The 7519-nt window shown below is 39.8% G+C and overlaps 1 protein-coding gene across 3 annotated transcripts in view; it reads right to left on the bottom strand.

Annotated features, from left to right (window-relative positions):
- CLOCK (clock circadian regulator) overlaps positions 1-7519 on the bottom strand; it is a 99051-nt gene that overhangs the window by 51031 nt on the left and 40501 nt on the right. The gene's annotated exons all lie outside the window — the stretch shown is intronic.

Consider the following 7519-nt stretch of genomic DNA (forward strand, 5'->3'; position numbering starts at 1 on the left):
CCTCCCAAGTAGCTGGGACCACAGGTGCCCTCCACAATGCCAGGCTATTTTTTGGTTTCAGCAGTCATTGTTGTTTGGCGGCCTGGGCTGGATTTGAACCTGCCAGCTCAGGTATATGTGGCTGGTGCCTTAGCTGCCTGAGCCACAGGCACCAAGCCTACAAGATGTTTTAGAAATAAGCTTAAAACAGTTATAACTGTAAGAATTTTTAGAAATAAACTTGTAGTAATCACAAAGAAAATACTTAGAGGATTCACAAAAAAAAATAAAAAAGAGAGAAATAAATCAATGCATAACTACATAAACATCAAAGTAACGTAATGAAAAACAGCAGGAAAGGGAAAGGACAAAACAGCCACAAGACAGAAAACAAGCTATTCCCAGTATCAGTAACTACTTTAAATATAATGAATTAAACTTCCCAATCAAAAGACACAGAGTGGCTGAATGAATAAAAACACAAGATCCAACTATATGTTGTCTACAAGAGACTCACTTCAGATTTAAGAACACACACACTAAAAGTGAAAGGATGGAAGAAGATATTCCACGCAAATGGTAAACCGAAGAGAGTTGGAGTGGCCACACTTTACAGATAAACAGACTTTAAGTCAGATACGGTCACAAGAGACAAAGAAGCACATTACACAATGATGAAAGGGTCAATTCACTAAGGACATATGACAATCATAAATATATACATGTACCCAACACCTGAGCATCCAAATGTATGAAGAACAGAACTGAAGGAGGAAACAGCAACACAATAGTAGCAGAAGGTTTCAATATACCACTTTCAATGATGGACAGATCATCCAACAGAAAATCAATAAGGAAAAAGGACTTAAACAATACCACAGTCCACAGTTCAGTCACCTCTTAATATCTGAGAGATGCTGCTTCTAGAGCCCTACTCAAATATCGTAACAAAAAGATACTCAAATTCTTTATATAAAATGGTATAGTATTTGCATCTAACCTATACACTCTCCTGTATACTTTAAAACACTTATAATACAACTAATCCAATGCATTAATAAATGCTTTTTAAGTACCTGTCACACTGTATTCGATTTTTATTTTATTTTTAATTTCATTTATTTATTATTGCTCTCTCATCACTGAATATTTTCTTTTCTTTTCTTTTTTTTTTTTTAAGACAGAGTCTCACTCTGTTGCTCTGGGTTGAGTGTCATAGAGTCATCATAGTTCACAGCAACCCCAAACTCTTGAGCTCAAGAGATCCTCTTGCCTCAGTTTTTCTATTTTTTAGTGGAGACAGGGTCTCACTCTTGCTCAGGCTGGTCTCGAGTTCCTGAGCTCAAGCGATCCACTTGCCTCAGCCTCCCAGAGTACCACTGAATATTTTCATCCACAGTCAACTGCACCTGCGGATATGGAAGCTGTGGATACAAGGGGCCAACTGTATAAACCATGTGGACCTATTAGCCAGCCATTCCACCCACCAACAGCAGAATACATATTCTTCTTAAGAATACAGAGAACAATTCACATAATAGGTCACAAAACAAGTTTTAACAAAGTTAAAAAAAAACTGAAATCATAACCAAGTATCTTCTGTGAGCATAATGAAATTAAAAATCAGTATCAGAAGGAAAACTAGAAAATTCAGAAACAGATAAATATTAAACACAGTTGTCAATAACCAGAGGATCAAGGAAAAATTCAAAAGAGAACTCAGAAAATATTATGAAATGAACAAAAATGAAAATAAAACATACCAACTTTCATGAGATGCAGCAAAAGTACCCTAAAAGGGAAATTTATAGCAGTAAATGCCTACCGTGAAAATAAAGATCTTAAACAACCTAACTGTATTCCTCAAGGAACTAGAAAAAGAAGAAACTAAACCCACACTTACCAGAAGAAAATCAGAGTAGAAATAAATAAAATAATGAATAGAAAGAAAAAACACAACTGGCTCGGCGCCTATAGCTCAACCGGCTAAGGCGCCAGCCACGTACACCTAAGGTGGCGGGTTCGAATCCCCAGCCTGGACCCGCCAAACAACAATGACGGCTGCAACCAAAAAATAGCCGGGCGTTGTGGCGGGCGCCTGTGGTCCCAGCTACTTGGGAGGCGGAGGCAGGAGACTCGCTTGAGCCCAGGAGTTGGAGGTTGCTGTGAGCTGTAATGCCACGGCACTCTACCCAGGGGGACAGCTTGAGGCTCTGTCTCAAAAAAAAAAAAAAAACACAACTAAAAGTGTTTTTTTGAAAAGATCAACAAAACTGACAAACCTTTAGCTCCACAAAGAAAAAAAAGAGAAGACTTAAATACAATCAGAAAGGGGATGTATTACAAATAATGACACAGAAATAAAAAGGATGATAAAAGATCAGAATAATAGAACAACAAAGTAGCTATCCTAGAAAAAAAAGATGAATTCCTAGAAATATACAACCTACCAACAGTAAATCAAGAAGAAATAAAATATCTGTTAAGTGTAGTGGATCATTATCAAAAATCTTCCAACAAAGAAAAGGTCAGATCATACATATACCTTCACTGAAGAATTCTACTAAATTCTAAATTCTACTAATTCTACTTGGAGGTGCCTTGTGTATAGTAAGAGGGCAGATTGACCAGAGTGGGGGCTCCCAAGAAAGAACAGATGACATGTCAGGAGGGCTCCTGAGCACTGGACCAGATGTTTGGTTGACAATAGGGAGTGTCTTAAGGACTGACCAACCAGCAAGAGGTAGAGAAACCACAAAGTGGAGATATGGCCAAGGCCACACAAGAGGGTCTTTGGGGCATGTGTACAAATTATTTAACAGTATTTTTGTTAACACAGTAAAAATTACACCCACCAGCACCATGACAATTTAGAAATACCACAGCAACCTCCTAAAATGGCCTTGAGAGTATAGGAGTGGGGTAGACTCCCCATTTCAGAATTCTCCACCACTTTCCAAGAAAAATCGTGACTATTCCACCTCCAGCTTGCATATTACTAGGGATTAGAATAAAATGGCAGTCCCTAGCCCTGGGGGCAGCCAATCCTTTTAGAACAGTCTGCTCTGTACTGACTTTGAGAGTGTACTATCTTTTCTATACTCTGTCTTTAAACTTAGGGTTTCATCCACTTGCACTGATTGACTCATTCCTTTTGCAGAACATTCTATGCATTAATAAACACTCTGCCTGCTTGCACCTGCCTGGTCTGCTCATTTGCTCTGTCAACTTGGTGCCAGTAACCTCTTCAGTATTGGGAAACAAGAACCAGGGAACAGGGATCTGACATCTGGTCCCCTACACTAGACAAAATCTTATAATCAGAAAATTAAAGTGTTGCCTTTTTTCTTTTTCTTTTAACTAGAGCCCTAACTATACACAAAAAGGCTAATAAAATGTAACATGTTATCTATTTCCAAGAAGAAAAACACAAGTAACGAAGATTATTTTCCCATTTAACTTATTTTGGAGGGGAAAAATACCTCAATTTCATCTAATTAATAACAATTTTAAATTAACTGAAAAGGGTTACCTCAGGAACTTGAGTTTAAAAAATTCAAACTACAACAAAATTTTTTCTAACCTAATAACCTACTGACCTACTTTAGAATTTAGGTTTGTTAAATCTGATACCACAAATATTTGGAGGACTGGTACATCTATTAACATTAATTAAAAGTAGTGCTAAAATTTAAGTCACTGGTATAATTGGTATAATACAAAAACCCAAGCAATAATTCTTAATAATGTTGATCACCACTTATGAAAAATTCTAATGTGCTTCTGCAGATGGTTACATTTATATTATAACTGAAAAGATAATTATTATTTCCAAAAGAACAACCATTTTAACTCGAAAACAAAGGGCCAAATACCTTAAAATTAATTGTTTTTAATATGCAAGGAAAAATGAAATTAAACAGTTATTCTCAATGTATTCAATGCTGAATGGGAACATTAGCCTACCTGTATAATTGATATAAAATAAAAGATATCCTTGATTTATAGCAGTTCCTAAGACCAACTTAAATTGAAAATTGACCTGTAAGAACAAGAATCACATCCCAAACCAAAGTTTTATAGATAGATTTGGCTTGGAACAAATATCAACTGACACGAGAATACTAGCCTGCCAATTGTCAGGATGTGAGATATTTATGAAACCGCATTAAATAAACAAAAACTAAAAAATCAATATAGCTCTCTTTGTGGGATACAAGCCTATTCCAATGATTCAGCTAATGTATTTCTTCAATTAATGTCTGAGCTCCCTATCCATGTAATGGACTAATCTTGCCCAGAGTATATGAGCTCTTATTCCCTTTTTCAGAGATAAGATTGAGGTTTGAGCCTGATCCCAGCCTCAAATAAGTCTCATTTTATAAAACCTGAAGGCACAAGGAGAGCTCTAGCCTCAGAAAGAACCACAAACCAATCCAGGTACCATAGCCCCAAACCTACCATTCTACAGCAGCCTCTCAACTAACACCCACAGGGAGAAAGGGAAAGCCCTCTGCCAGGCAGAATAAACCTTCCAAGAAGGTCTAAGCTCTAATCCTTGGAAACTAACAACAGATAACCTCTTGTGGCAAAGAAAAAGACTCTGTAGGTGCATCAAGATTAAGAATCTCAAAATGGGGAGATTATTCTGGATTATCCAGGTGGTTCAACGTAATCACAGAAGTTCTTAAAAACAAAAGGCATTTCTAGACTGTACTAAGAGTTAGCAGACAGAAGTGTCAAAAAGATGAAAGGTGGTGACTTTAAAGGTAAAGGCTGGTGGCCACAAGCCAAGAAATGCAAGCAGCTTCTAGAAGCTTGAAGTCACCACCAAACACATTCTCCTCTGAAGCCTCCAGAGAGGAACGTAGCTCTTGATTTTAGCCCAGTGAGATTGCTGCTGCACTTCTGAGCTGCAAAACTATAAAACAGTAAGTTTGCAGTGTTTGAATCTATTAAATTTGTGATTACTTGTATGGCAGCAACAGAAATAAAGGATCTGACTGCTCTTGACAAATGAGCCTCTCACAGACTCTGCTCAACACTTCCGACAGTGTGCGCAGGGGATCTGACATGTCAACCCCTCTGTGCCCACCATCCCGTTCATGTCGGTCACCAGAAACCAGAACCCCCCGGCCCTCCTCCACCTGTGTTCTCATCTCTAGATACTCTGTAAATCCCCACATTGACCCCCTTCTCTCTTCCTTCTCCAATTTCTAAAATTCTTTCATTGTTTTCTGGAACTCATGGTATACATCATCATCAAAATATCCCATTTCCTCAGTATTTGTGCAGACTCTCTTCGCCTTTCTTGCACCAACTGAAATGTCTCTGTCTCCTAGGAATTCTACTCTAGCTCCAGACCTTTCAAGTAATGGCTGTTTTCCCTGCCACGTCTCAGATGACCAGGTCCTGGAGGTGGGGTAGGCCTTTTCCTTCTTCATTACCCTTTCTCTCTTCCCATGAACTTGAATCTTATGCCAACAGAGTATATAGCAGCTGTCATCCCCTCGTTGTTGTAGTCACTCACAAACCCCCAGGACAAGCACCCTTACCCTCGGAGGGGTGCCCTCCTCTCTTAATACCTCTTTTGTCAGTTCTGGATTTCAATGTACACAAAATGACCACTCCAACATCCTGGCCCGCCAGTTCCCTGACATCCTCTCTGAAACAACTCTGTGCTCCCCAACCTCCCATGCACCTCCGATGTTACTCTGGAACTCCCATGACCAATAAGCACACATTCCTCCACTCTCAATTTTAAGCTCATTCTCCCATTCTCTCTCAGAGACAGCACAAGCTGGGACAGCATATGACCCACTGATGTAAAAAGACAAAAACATAAGCATTTTTTAAAAAACTGGCAATACAGCCCTAATTTATTTATGTTTGGCCTTTACAAGGGAAGAAAACAACTGTCTCAGCAACCTTGTCCTTGCTGGGCCCACAGCTTCTCACCCCAACAAAGACACAAAGGAGCAAAGTAAGTTTGTTTGGTTTGGCCAGGAAACCAGGCACAGTGCAGTCTGGCTGGCCAGGCTGTTGGTTCATCATACGCTGTACCAGAGGTTTGTTCTTTTCTGTGACTGTCTAAACCTAGCCCTCCTTCTTGTTGCCAGGTCCTCTGTACATTAATTATATGGATAAGCCATTTCCGGAGCCTTCCATGGCAAATGGAATGGTCACGACTTTAATTTAGCTTAAGTTGTGATGACAATAAAAACTTCTTAAAATTCCAATTTATAATATTCACTAACACAGGCATGCACAATACAAATAATAAAGAACTTTCTGAAGGGAAACCAGTGCTCCTGCAGATTACTTGTTTTCTCACATGACGCCAACTTTCCTTTCCACCTTTATTCTGTTTCTGCAGCCTCATCTCCCCTTCGGCCTTCACAGTACACTGAATTCCCTATTCTCTAGCTATGCTGATCACGTCACCATTTTACGAAGTAGAAGATAAAGACTCCTGAGCAAACAAAAGGGCTGCCCATCAGTCCCCAACATATTTTCAACATAAATGTCTCCCTCTTTGTTTTTTAGAAACAAGGTCTATCTCTGTCACTGAGGCTGAAAAATAATGGTATGATTACAGCTTACTGCAGCCTTCAATTCTTGGACCAAGAGATCTTCATGCCGCAGCCTCTTGAGTACCTGGGACTACAAGACATGCACCATTGTGCATTTGGCTAATTTTTACTTGTTTAATTTTTTTTTTTTTTGGAGAGTTCTCACTATGTTGTTGCCCAGGCTGGTCTTAAACTCTTGGGCTCAAGGCATCCTCCCAGTTCAACCTCTTGATTTACTGGCATTACAGGTGGGAGCCACTATGCCCCACTCATAAATGTCTTCTTAATATAACAAACAGAATTGACAGAAAATCACATTGTCATTCACACTGACATTCAGCTCATCACTCCATATACTGTTGTTAGTGAAGAATGAAACGGAAGTACTATGTATTAATTTCTTGTGGCTGCTATAATTAATTTCTACCAATTTAATGGATTAAAACAACACAACTTTCTTACCTCACAGTTCTGTGGGTCAGGGTACCACACAGGTTCCACTGGGCTAAAACCAAGAGTTGGGAGGGCTGCTTGCTGCTCCCCAAGCTCTGGCAGAGGATCTGTTTCCTTGCCTTTCAGAGCTTCGAGAGGATGCCCACATTCCATAGCTCTCGGCTCCCCACTCTATTTTCAAGCCCATACTAGGTCAAATTCTTCTCAGACTGCCTCCCTCTTCTCTCTTTCTCTCTTTTTTTTCTTTTTAAGAGACAAGAGTCTCACTTTATTGTCCTTGGTAAAATACATGGCATCACAGCTCACAGCAACCTCCAACTCCTAGGCTTAGGCTATCCGCTTGCCTCAGCTTCCTGAGTAGCTGTGACTACAGGTGCCACAATGCCCCGCTATTTTGTTGCTGTTGTTGCAGTTTAACAGGGGCCAGGTTGGAACCCGCCACCCTCAGTATACGGGGCTGGTGCCCTACCCACCGAGCCTCAGGCACTGCCCCCTCTTCTCTTTTTTTTTTTTTT

This window comes from Otolemur garnettii, unplaced genomic scaffold (assembly GCF_000181295.1).
Source record: "Otolemur garnettii isolate 467f Iridium unplaced genomic scaffold, OtoGar3 scaffold00083, whole genome shotgun sequence".
Lineage (NCBI taxonomy): Eukaryota > Metazoa > Chordata > Mammalia > Primates > Galagidae > Otolemur > Otolemur garnettii.